The 13,583-nt window shown below is 41.5% G+C and overlaps 1 protein-coding gene across 3 annotated transcripts in view; it reads right to left on the bottom strand.

Annotated features, from left to right (window-relative positions):
* TMC5 (transmembrane channel like 5) overlaps positions 1-13,583 on the bottom strand; it is an 87,306-nt gene that overhangs the window by 58,464 nt on the left and 15,259 nt on the right. For all 3 annotated transcript variants that reach the window (XR_010152570.1, XM_016929563.3, XM_016929562.4), the window contains exon 2: positions 8,798-9,025. The gene's annotated coding sequence lies outside the window, so the exon portion shown is untranslated. The remainder of the gene's footprint in view (positions 1-8,797; positions 9,026-13,583) is intronic.

Below are 13,583 nucleotides of genomic sequence, written 5' to 3'. Positions count from 1 at the left end.
AGAAACAAGGACTTTTTGTGCTTTTTGATTACACTTGAGGTTCTAGGGTTCAAAGCATAAATTAATATAAGTGCATAAAAGAAGAATGGTTAATGGAAACTAGAGGACTAGGGTAAGTAGACAATTGCTATGACCCCTTCCAGTTTGAAAATAAGATTTTATGAGCTCCATAAGCTCTGATCCACAGACCACAGCATACTTTTGTCAAATTTAGCCCAAAGCTACCTCCTAACATATTTTAAGTTTGGCCTAAACATTTCTCTGTACATAATGAACTGTGACCTAACTAGAGGTGTCAACAGACTATAACCTACTCTTGTACCAATCACTGAATTTTGGCCAATCACAGGCAACCAATTGTTCAAACTGTGTTCGAATAAGGCAAATGCTGAGCTGTAACCAATCCATTGTTCCTGAACCTCACTTCCATTTTTTCTATGTCATCTTCCTTTTCTTGTCTATAAATCTTTGACCCAGCATGTGGCAGCACCTAAGTCCCTCAGAACCTATTCTGGCTGGGGAGGCTGTCCCATTAGCAAATCATTCTTTGTTTGATTAAACTCTGTTACCTCTAGTTTGTCTAAAGTTTTTCTTTTAACACTTTGAAATAAGAGGTGATGCAGTTTTAATTTTCTTTTCCTTTTGTTTTTTTTTTTGAGATGGAGTCTCACTCTGTAGCCTAAGATGGAGTGCAGTGGTGTAATCTCAGCCCACTGCAACCTCCGCCTCCTAGGTTCAAGCAATTCTCCTGCCTCAGCCTCCTGAGTAGCTGGGATTACAGGCGTGCATCATCATGTCCAGCTAATTTTTGTATTTTTAGTAGAGACAGGGTTTCACTATGTTGGCCAGGCTGGTCTCAAACTCCTGACCTCAGGTGATCCACCCATCTCGGCCTCCCAAAATGCTTGGATTATAGGCATGAGTCACCATGCTTGGTTGAGTTTCTTTCTTTCTTTCTTTCTCTTTCTTTCTTTCTTTCTTTCTTTTTCTTTTCTTTCTTTCTTCTTTTTTTTATTTTGACAGGGTCTCACTCTGTCACCCAGGCTGTATTACAATGGTACAATCATAGCTCACTGCAGCCTCGATCTCTTGGGACTCAAGCGAGCCTCCCATCTCAGCCTCCTGAGTAGCTAGGACCACAAGCATGCATCACTATGCCCAGCTAATTTTTTCATTTTCTGTAGAGATGGGGTCTCCCTATGTTGTTGCCCAGGCTGATCTTGAACTCCTGAGCTCAAGTGATCCTCCTGCCTCAGCCTCCCAAAGTGCTGGGATTACAGGCGTAAGCCACTGCACCTGGCCTCCAGTTTTCATTTCTAAGTGTGCTGGATATCTGTTGTTTTTACTTGCCTACTCTCCCTCGCTCTTGGTCCAGGTGATTCATGAAGGGCTGACTGCACTCCTGACCGGCTGGTCAGGATGGTCACATGACTCAGGTGTCCACCATCCCCCTGTCCACAGAGTTTGGCTCAAGAATGGGCATGCAAACCCAGTCAGTCCTCCAGGACCGGGACAAGGCTTACTGGGAAAGAGGTGCTCTTATTTCACTGGGGTGGCTAAGGGGATAGAATATATACATAAGCCTGGAGCTTCCGATGTCATGTCAGAGGGAATAGAGAAAAAGAGTAATTAGTAGGGCAGAAAATTTAAAGAAAGAATCAATAGGATTTGTTGGCTGATCCAATAGGGAAAGGGTGAGAAGGAAAATAAAAGTCAAGCATATCTCTACAGTTTCAAGCCAGCATGATGAGATGAACGGCAATATTTTTGAAATAAGGAAGTAGAACATTTTTAAAGCTCAGCCAACTTTTACAAGTTTATCTCTATGTAAATGACAAGGGTTAGACTTGAGTAATCAGAGCTACGATAATATTAACTTTCTGCCAACACCTACAGTCTCAGAATGTCCGTGTGCCAACCCACATCCAAATTTCTCAGCATAGTTGACATCTGTGTTTCATTATTGTGTCCCTGCACGGCATCCATTTCTCGCTTTTGTGGTTAACACTTTTCCCTGGGTAACACCTCTCCCACGCAGTCAGTCCCTGTGGGCCAGGTGTGGAATATGACCCATCAGAATTATTTTCTTCCTGGAGACAGTGATTCTGTCAGAGCGTACAACCCAGTTAAAGCCAGTGAGATTCAATTCTGGGAGTTTTATCAGAACTGTAGGGAAGAGAGAAGCTCTGTCTTCTGCCGGCCTTGGAGCTAGGAAATTTTACTTTATTTTATTTTTTGAGACAGGGTCTCACTCTGCTGTCCAGGCTAGAGTGCAGTGGCATGATCACAGCTCGATGCAACCTCGACCTCCCAAGCGTAGGTGAGCCTCCTCCCTCAGCCTTCTGAGTAGCTGGGACTACAGGTGTGCACCACTATGCCTGGTTAATTTTTGTATTTTTATAGAGACAGGGTTTCTCTATGTTGCCCAGGCTGGTTTCAAACTCCTGAGCTCAAGCGATCTGATCTCGGCCTCCCAAAGTGCTAGGATTACAGGTGTTAGCCACTGCAACCGGCCAGAGTTAGGAAATTTTAAACCTGAAGCTGCCAGTGGTCACCAGTAGAGAAGGGCCTAAGAGTGATGCCAACAGGGAGGAGAATAGAACCAAGAGATAAACAGAAAGAGGAGCCAGATGTTGATGACATTGTCAGATGTTGATGACATCATTTAAACACCTGAATCCAGCCAAACCTGAAGGCAGCTGGATACTCGAGTCATTACATTCTCTTTTTGACTAAAGCTGGTTTGAGTTGGGTGTCTGTCATTTGCAAATGAAAAAAAAGAATTCTGACAAATATGCCAGTTTTGCAAATAAGAACACCTATATAAACTGTCTGTAGTGCTAAGAAGACTAAATGCTGTGCTTTATTGCAAATTACTTTTCCTAACAAGAAAAATTATCCCATTTGTTTACTTGTATTCTAAGACTAGAAAGTTACATTTATGCTCCAGAAACTTCCACAGCCTAACAAAGCCCAAAGCTATTACATCTAACCAGCAAAACGATGCCTAGTATATTCAAGAAATTGAAAACAGATACAGCTGTATTGGCCCAAAATAAATGAGTATTTCTACCAAAAGATAAGAAACATGTTCACAGAAACTGTTTTTCTTTTTCTTTTTTCTTTCTTTTTTTTTTTTTTTTTTCGAGACGAAGTTTTGCTCTTTCACCTAGGCTGGAGTTAAGTGACGCCATCTTGGCTCACTGCAACTTCCGCACCCCCATCCCCGGGTTCAAGCAATTCTCTGCCTCAGCCTCCCGAGTAGCTGGGATTACAGGCGCCCGCCACCATGCCCTGCTAATTTTTGCATTTTTAGTAGAGATGGGGTTTCCTCATGTTGGCCAGCCTGGTCTCGAACTCCTGACCTCAGGTGAAACACCTACCTCGGCCTCCCAAAGTGCTAGGATTACAGACGTGAGCCACCGTGCCTGGCCAGAAACTATTTTTCATGAGTCAAAAGTTGAAAACAACCTGAATGTCATTCAACAGTGGAATAAGTAAATGAATTGTGGCATATTCATCCCATGAAATACTACAGAGAGGCAACAAAGACTGAACTTCTGCTGCATGCAGCATCATGGATGAATGTCACAGATGCAAGGATGAGGAAAAAGAGTTGGACACAACAGAGTTCATACTGCATAATGTTTTTACAAAGTTCAAAAGCAGGCAAAGTAATACATGGTGACAGAAGTCAAAATAGTGGCTACCTTGAGGAAGGAAAGAGGTAAGTGATGACCAGGAATTGCATGAGGGAAACTCTGGGTTGCTGGCTGATGATCTTGAGCGGTGGTTAAAGGGAGGCATATGTGTGTGTGTGTGTGTGTGTGTGTGTAAAAATCCATCAGGTTGCACACTTAAGAGTTGTGCACATCTCTGTAAATACATACTTCTAAATATTTTTTTTTTTTTTTGAGACAGAGTCTCACTCTGTGCCCAGGCTGGAGTGCAGTGGTGCGATCTTGGCTCACTGCAACCTCCGCCTCCTGGGTTCACGCCATTCTTCTGCCTCAGCCTCCCGAGTAGCTGGGACTACAGGCGCCCGCCACCATGCCCGGCTAATTTTTTTTTTTTTTTGTATTTTTAGTAGAGACGGGGTTTCACCGTGTTAGCCAGGATGGTCTCAATCTCCTGACCTCATGATCCACCCGCCTTGGCCTCCCAAAGTGCTGGGATTACAGGTGTGAGCCACCACGCCTGGCCTATACTCCTAAATTTTAAAAAGAAAATGAGAAATCAGAAGCTGTAATATAAAACCTTTCGATTCTCCCAGGAGCCATTATACCAGTTGAAAAAAGCGGTAGGGTTTTGGCTCACAAATATTTCCAATTTTCTTATACATAAATCAAAGAAAATTGGAACCAATGAAAACAAAACCTATGTGAAGACAGGTCTTCTAGGTGAATATACGTTACCTGAATGGAATCATCTGTCTATGTGATGCTATGAAATGAAAGTGGTTGGGAACCCAGCCCTTGGTGTCAGATAGAACTGGGCTTACTTTCCGTTTGCTGGCTGTGTGGACTTGGGCAAGTCACTTAACCCCTCTGAGTCTGTTTCCTCAACCATACAATACTGACAATAATATCTCATATGATTGTTGTAAGGAATGAACAAGATAAGGCACAGAAGGTGGCCAACATCAAGGAAGCAGTCACTGAATTGAAGCTATTATGTGATATTATATTTATTTATGTACAATGTAAACCCTGGCAACTTCCAAAAGAGATAGGAGTGAGTACACAGTAAAAGTCACACACTCAACCAGGACATGATTAAAGAAATAGGAAATGGGCCAGGCATGATGGCTCACATCTGTAATTCCAGCACTTTGGGAGACCAAGGCAGGAGGATTCCTTGAGGCCAGGAGTTTGAGACCAGCCTGGGCAACATAGCAAGACCCCCAACTCTCTCTCCGTCTATATATATATCTCTATATATCTATCTATCTATATATATAGATAGATAGATAATAGATATATAGATATATAGATATATATAATAGATATATAGATATATAATAGATATATATAGATATATATTATTTAGATATATAGATATATATATTATATATAAAAGATATATATATTATATATAAAAGATATATATATTATATATATTATATATAGATATATATATCTATAATATATATATTATATATATAATATCTATAATATATATATTATATATATAATATCTATAATATATATATTATATATAGATTATATATAATATCTATAATATATATTATATATAGATTATATATAATATCTATAATATATAGATTATATATAATATCTATAATATATAGATTATAATATCTATAATATATAGATTATATATAGATTATATATAATATCTATAATCTATAGATTATATATAGATTATCTATATAATATATATAATCTATAGATTATCTATAGATTATATATATATATAAATTAGCTGGGCATGGTAGTACATGCCTGTAATCTCAGCTACTCAGGAGGCTAGGCGGGAGGATCGCTTGAGCCAAGATGGCTGAGGTTGCAGTGAGCTATGACTGCACCATTGTACTCCAGCCTGGGCAACAGAGTGAGACCCTGTCTCAAAAAAAAAAGAAAGAAAGAAATAGGAAATGTCTTATAATCAGGTAGAGGAAGGAGCAATCCTGCAAAATTCCCAGGCCAACATAGTGACTGTAACTGAGAACTAAATTTTGCCCTGAGCTTCTTATTAGCCAAGACTAAAAGGGAATCATGACAAGTTATCTAATACTCACTATGTGTGGGAATAAAAAGGAAGTATACCAGTTTTTCAAGAGGACTACACTTCCTCCCAAGATCAATTTCTGAAAATAATTTATCATGAGAACTCTTTCAAAGGGATCGAATAACAATGTAATGAAAGCCAGGACTCAGGGTCACCAGCAAACAAAGCACTCAGAAGCTCTAACTCCAAGAGGGGCTGCAGGAGTGGAGTTGGGGAGAGACTCTGGAGTCCCCTCCAGGTCATTGTGATGCAGGAAGACAATCGCATATGGCTATCTTTGGCCAGTGGGCTGTGAGCATAAGTGACTGTGTCACTTCCAAGAGAAAGCATTCAAAAGCCAAAATGAGACCCTCTAGCTCCCCTTCCACTGCCATGGGAACCAGTGATATTCCCAAAGGGGACCCAGTCACCAGCCCGGGTTCCTGCATGACTGCATGGATCACAGCCCACCTGCACCTACCCACAGTAGCTTTTCATGAGCAAGAAACAAACTTTTATGTTTTAAGACATTTAGATTTTGAGATAGTTTATTTTGATGCAGCAGAGCTTAGACTAGCCTGACTGATACAAATCATTTTGGTCTTTGTTTTGAATCTTTGACAAATTAATATATATGTATGTATGTATGTATGTATATAACTTCATATTGTATGTGTATATGTGTATTATATGTGTATATTATATGTATATACACACAAAGATATGCATACAATTTATGTATATATTTATTCATATCTACATATATAATAGATCTACACATATAATATACATTATATATACACATTCATATAACACACATACAAAAACACACATAGATTAGATAGAAAGATGAATAGATAGATAGATGGGTAGATAGATGATAGATAGATAGAAAGGTGGATGTTATATGTGATCAGCCAACAATTAGCTTCAAGTCTGTTGGACAGTTCTCTGTTCCACTGCCATTTGACAAGAGCTTGTGTATTGCACATCTGTTTCACAGTTGGGAACAAATGCTGTAACCATACCACCTGCACTGCAACAAATACCTAAACAAACAAAGAGCTAAACCCACAGAAAAGGATCGGGAAAGAGAGAGGAGGAAATGGCCATAAGGAAATAGTCTCTCAAACTGATGTCACATGAAGTGGGAGTGGCCTTCTGAGAACCTTACCCTTAGCTTCCTGTTAACTATTAGAGGAGTAAATGAGATATCCTGCAGGTTCAAAGGAATGATACTGTTTCCTGTTGCCTTGGAAAAAGCACAAAGAGGGTACTATCCTACTTTCTTTCTTCCTAGTTTTTGTTTCTCTAGCACCTCCTCAATAAGGGCTATTGAACCATCTATTTCAAGTCCTCCTTTCCATATCCCATTTAGGGTTTCTCACTTCACCATTTGAATGGTTTTCAATCACATGCCCAAGCAATGACATGTCTTCTAAGGCTGTTAATTGAGGACTCCTTACTTGATGTTGCAAGGCTTCCTGGTTTGAATGGGTCATCTAAGTATCTTGTGTTTGTCATTCAGCTAATTCAGAAATCTTCAAGGGATCAATTACATCCTAGAATATGGATGAGGTCACAGTCAAGCTATTTACCTGGCTCTCTGCCGCCTCCCACTTCTCCTCGCCTCAAGCTAACATAAGGCCAGGCCAGCCACCCACGAGTTCTGTTCTGCACCACCAAAATGATCTCACGAAACCCAGACACTCAGCCAGAATTGCTAAGGATTGTCAGGCCAAGCTTTGTGTATAATGACAAAAAACTGGGAGCAATTCAAAAATTCATCAACAGGGGATGGGCTAAATCAGTCACAGGACATCTGCACAGTGGAATACCATGGAACCGTCACAAAGAATGCTTTAGATCTACAGGTGCCAGCAGAGGATGGCCAGCTATGATTCTTATCTTTAATCTCCTTTTCCCATCTCCTGCCCCGGGCCTGGCTAGAACATGTGATCATGAAGCCTGTGAATTGTCCAAAGGTTAATTTTTCTAATTGAGGCCATTTATTACCTGAAAGACAGGAAAGAGAAACCAGGGCCTTACAAAACAGCAAATTGACCAGCACCAAGAGCAGGAAGTTGCCCCGAGAGAGGCAAAACAAGGCCACAAAGTCCAATTTCAGCCGTACATTTTGTCTTCTTCTTCTTTTTTTTTTTTTTCTGAGATGGAAGGTCCCTCCTGTTGCCCAGGCTGGAGTGCAATGGCGCAATCTCGGCTCACAGCAACCTCCGCCTCCTGGGTTCAAGCGAGTCTCCTGCCTCAGCCTCCCATGTGGCTGGGATTACAGGCACCCGCCACCACGCCCAGCTAATTTTTTGTATTTTTAGTAGAGACGGGGTTTCAGTATGTTGGCCAGGCTGCTATCGAAGTCCTGACCTCAGGCGATCCACCCACCTTGGCCTCCCAAAATGCTGGGATTACAGGTGTGAGCCACCGCGCCCGGCCCCCACGTTTTATCTTCTAACGGGGTGAACTTTGTCATGAAAACCCATGATTAACCTCTTAACATAAATGAAATCAATGTTCTATATGCTAGTGATGATCCTGTAAATAATATAAGATCCCTACATACTTAAGACCCACAGTTAAAATTATGAAAATGATTCTACAGAAGTTTTTAACTAGTTCCAATGAACCATCATTTATTTGACTTAAAACAGACCAAATAATTTTTAAAAAATTGTTTTTGTTGTGGCGCGTGCCTGTATTCTCAGGTACTCGGGAGGCTGAGGCAGGAGAATTGCTTGAACCAGGGAGTGGGAGGTTGCAGTGAGCCGAGACCGTGCCACTGCACTCCAGCCTGGCGACAGAGCGAGATTCAGTCTCAAAAAAAAAAAAATATTGTTTTTATTGCAGAGAGTGGAGAGAAGGAAAGAAATTAGTCCCAATAAAATTCTGTTTTGCCATCTAAGGATATTAAAGGCAATGGCAGCTATCACAATTGACTATCACCATTATCTCATAAAACATTTTATGGACTTAAAAAAAAGAGAGGGAGACCCCATCTCAAAAACAAGGGTAGTTTATTTAACCGAATAAATTCAGCTGTATGAAAACTTACTTTTTTGCCCTTATTGTTCTTGCTTTGTCCCAAGTAGATGCAAACGTTGTGCAAACCAACTTGATCTTAAGATGTTGTTGAGAACACTGGAGTCACGTGTTCATGGGTCTTTCAGGCTGGCTTTTGAGGGGAGCTGGGATGCAGGTGATTTACGGAGGGTTATAATCTGTGATGCTGGTCTGAAGTCTGAATATTCCAAGTTGCTGACTGCAGGCAGAGCCTCATGTCCTGAAAATCAGAAGACAGAGGACTTAAACTTCCATAAAAGATGGGCTCATACTGTACAACCCAATCCTGTGCATTTGGAAGCAGAAAACACTGCCTCAAAGGGCTTCCTGTTTTCTCTTCTCTTAAAAACTTGAAACATTAGACTACAGTGAAGCATAGAGAAGAAAAGGTCAAATATTAACTCATACTAATCTTTTTCATATGAATTCCAGACTTGCATTTGTTTTCTTAAGGAAATAAAACATTTCTGGTGAAGCTCTCTAATACCTCTTCCTAATCCAATTTTCCAGTGTCCTCTTCCCTGTCTGGAAGGTACCACTATCGTAAATGTGGTGTGTGACTTTCCAGGGCATGCTGTTCATACCGTGACCACTGTTATGAGTTGAGTTGCATCCCCTCAAAAAGGTATGTTCAAGTCCCAGTCCGCAGTACTTCAGAATGTGACCTGATTTCTAAGTAGGATCTCGGTGGAGGTAATCAAGTTAAAATAAGTTCACTGGGGTGGGACTTAATGCAATATGATTGGTGTCCTTATAAAAAGGGGAACTTTGGGCCAGGCACAGTGGTTCCCGCCATAATCCCAGTACTTTGGGAGGCCGAGGCAGGTGGATCACCTGGGGTCAGGAGTTCAAGACTGGCTAATTCTAAAAATTCTTGAAAGGCTATGAAAAAGAATTTTAAAAAGAAGAAATTGCTCATTCCCAGGCACCTCATTTCAACCAAAGTTTCACATTAGCAGTTCTGGAAGCTCCCATTCTTTTTGCAGGCACCTGATCTTGGACAGACAACTCCAACACAAGGATGATGGCCCCCACACATGGACGAGTGGTTGCCAGAGCACCAGGTCATGGGACGCTCACACACAGGCACATTTCAGCAGAGACATTGATTTCGTTTGCTTGCCTGCTCTTGATTGCTCTTTCTGGGTTTGTGTATTAGTGTAATGATTACTTTGGCTGTCAGCCTCGATGCCATGACAAATAAATGCCAGGAACTCCTTTATCTGCAGTGTGTAATGTTCAGGACCAGGAAATAAAGGTAATGTCAATAGTCTCTAAATAGCAAGTGAGAGCAATAGCTTCCATCACTCAATTAACAAAGCCTTCCTGTAAATAAACATTTGTTAGTGTTGAGATCCGTGTTGGCTTTTCAGAGTGTCAGGCACATTCACAGCCATACACTTAGACTCCTTAGAGCCTAAGAAAATGAGGTCTATGCTTAGAAAATAAGGTCTATGGTTTCAAGACAGCAAGATCAAACCTATGAATAGGAAAATAAAAATACTGGTCGGGCATGGTGGCTCATGCCTGTAATCCCAGCACTTTGGGAGGCTGAGATGGGCGGATCACTTGAGGCCAGGAATTGGAGACCAGCCTGGCTAACATGGCGAAAACCCATCTCTACTAAAAATAAGAAAATGAGCCAGGTGTGGTGGCTCACACCTGTAATCCCAACTACTTGGGAGGCTGAGGCACAGGAATTGCTTGAACCTGGAAGGCGGAGGTTGCAGTAAGCCGAGATCATGCCACTGCACTCCAGCCTGGGCAACAGAGAGAGACTCTGTCTCAAGAAAACAAAACAAAACAACAAAAAAAAAGGAAAATATAAATACAGCAAAATAGTCATCCTCTTGTCCTTTTTGTTTGTTTGTTTTCCCTTCTGTAAGGAATTTACTAAGTTTTCAAGATATCTATTCAAGATATTTATTCAATTCTCAAGGAAAAGTAAGGTAAAGAGAATGTAAGATTTTTAGCTTGTTAAATGAGTAAGAGTCAGAAGCTAGAAAATGAAAAATGAATTTTAATCGCTTGAAAGTCATCACCTAAACATGGCAAAAAATCCTTCAAGGAAATGGTCTAAGGTATAGTGTTTACTACTGAAGTAACAAATGCCTCTTATAACACTGAATTAACATGAGTTCTAATGTATTTTTTAAATGAGAATTGGGGCTGAGTGAGGTGGCTCAAGCTTGTAATCGCAGTACTTTCAGAGTCTAAGCCAGCGCAATCGTTTGAGGCTGGGAGTTCGAGGCTGCAATGAGCTATGATCATGCCACTGTACTCCAGCCTGGGCAACAGAGCAAGATGCTGTCTCAAAAAAAAAAAAAAAAAAAAAAAAGAATTGGGAAATTTGGGAAGAAAGAGTTGGCAAATGTCACCAATTAATCTTCACAAGTCACCAATTAATCTTCACCAGTAAAATTTGTTTTTAAAAAAGCTAGAATGAGAAGATTATTTTATTTTACATGGATGTTTGAAGCCTATCAAATCTCTTTCCGCTAGCTAAGATTCCTCCTCTTTTACCATGATCCTTTCTTGGAAGGAAGTTCATGGACTAAACCCCTCCCAGCAGTTTTACCCTAACTATAACTCTAAGCCCACTTGATTAATGCTACTTTGTAACAAGACTTTCCTTCTCCTAAGACAGTCCCCAAGGTGGGTGAAGCTCACAGGCCTTAGATGTAAAGCTGGTGGATGCAATTGAATCACAGTACAATGTTTGCATTCAGGGGCTGGTGTTCTGTTTGAAGTACGCAGTGTGCGGCTGGCTTTCATTCTATTTAAGAAAGAGAGTGGCAGAAACTATGGATCTAGAGCAGTGGTTCTCAAGTGGGGGCGATTTTGCCTCTGAGAGCACATTTGGCAATGTGTGGAGACATTTTGGTTTGTCACAACTGTAGCAGGGGGTGTGACATTGGCATCTAGTAGGTAGCTGCTAAACATCCTAAAATGTACAAGACTGGCCTCCCCACAATAGAAAATTATTTGGCCCCAAATGCCAAGAGTGCCAAAGTTGACAAAACTTGATCTAGGGCAAGGCTGTCCAACAGAACTTTCTATGCCAATGGAATGGTTCTCTACATGTATGTCCAATATGGCAGCCACTAGCCACATGTAGCTATGGAACACTTCAAATATGGCTAGCTCGGGAACTAGATTGAGAAACTAAATTATTTATTTTTCTTCTTTCAGAGACAGGGTCTCGTTTTGTCACTCAGGCTCGTGTGCAGTGGCACGATGATAGCTCACTGCAGCCTCGAACTCCTGGACTCAAGTGATTCCTGCGTCTCAGCCTCTTGAGTAGCTGGGATTATAGGTGTGAGCTACTGTGCCCAACTATTAAATTTAATTTTAATTAACTTAATTCACCATGTTGCCCAGGCTGGTCTTGAACTCTTGGCCTCAAGTGATCCGCTGGCCTTGGCCTCCCAAAGTGCTGGGATTACAGGTGTGAGCCATTGTGCCCAGCCGGAACTCCAACATTTAAAACATTATTATGAGGATGCATCTGACAACATCAAGCTTGGGTGCCCATGAAAGTCACTTGGGAGCCTGCTGGAGAGGGGGGCACATGGATCCTCAGGTGACCAGCTTGTCCCAGTGTGCCCAGGACTTCCCCAGTTTGGGCACTAGAAGTTCTGTGCTAAAACCCCATCAGTCCCAGGAAGACCACCCCAGCCCAGGACCCATTCCCAGAAGTTTTCATTCACTAAACCTCAAGTGGGACCTGGGAATTTAGCTTTTTATCGGGTTTCCCAAGTGATTCCTTTATGCGCCAAAGTTTAAGAATCACTGCAGATCAGCCAGCGAGGAGCAGGGAGAGAGCAGGGAAGAAAAAAGTTGATTTGTTACCATCACAGAGAAGGTGAGCATTTAAAAAAGAAAAGAGAAGCAATAAAAAATGTTTTAAGATGATTAAATTGCTTTTTAAAGCAAAACAAAACAAAAAGTGGGTTTGTGGGTTACTTGTGCTTCAGCAGTTTCCCCCTTCTTGCTTGGCTGGATGGCTGGATCCCAACCCAGAAGAAGGAGGACGCCTGTCCCTGGGACAGATGGGGACAAGTCAAGGTGCACATCCTGGCTCTTGCACCCACTGAGATCTACTAGGAGTGGGCTCCTCTGCTATCCAACAAGAAAGGATGCTGCTTACTGGAGACCCGTAGGCTACAGAAACCTGCCCTCTTCCCTTCCCCACTGTCAGTGTGCTCAGAATCCTGCCAGGAACAGTGAAAAATGATAAAGTTTAATGCTCCCTTTGGCTAGGGATCCTCCCTATTCTCTACCACCGGGTCTGGGAAAGGTGGCAGGAGGCAATGAAGCTGGGGTGACTTTTATGCACCCTGCCTGTATGGGTCTGCATCAAGTCTCCCTCTTTTAGAGGAAAAAGAACCTCCTTCTGGATCCACCTTGGAGGTCAGAAGCGTAGCTCTTTATAAGACTAATTCGGATTCTTATAATAGTCCTATAATGCTTAGTTAAACAAGTATTATATAACACAACCCAAGTATTATTGCTTGGATTTGCAGACGGCAAAACACAAAATAGAAATCAATGATAACAAAACAACTTATATATCAGTGCCAGGCACTGTTCTAAGATCTGGACAGGCATTAACCCATTTAAATCTTACCATAACCTTAGAAATAGGTGCTATTGGCTGGGTGCGGTGGCTCACGCCTGTAATCCCAGCAATTTGGGAGGCCAAGGCGGGTGGATTGCCTGAGGTCAGGAGTTCGAGATCAGCCTGGCCAACATCGTGAAACCCTGTCATCACTAAA

This window comes from Pan troglodytes, chromosome 18 (assembly GCF_028858775.2).
Source record: "Pan troglodytes isolate AG18354 chromosome 18, NHGRI_mPanTro3-v2.0_pri, whole genome shotgun sequence".
NCBI classification, from domain to species: Eukaryota; Metazoa; Chordata; class Mammalia; order Primates; family Hominidae; genus Pan; species Pan troglodytes.
Note: the sequence above shows the minus strand (reverse complement) of the source record. Positions and strands in the feature narration are given on the sequence as shown.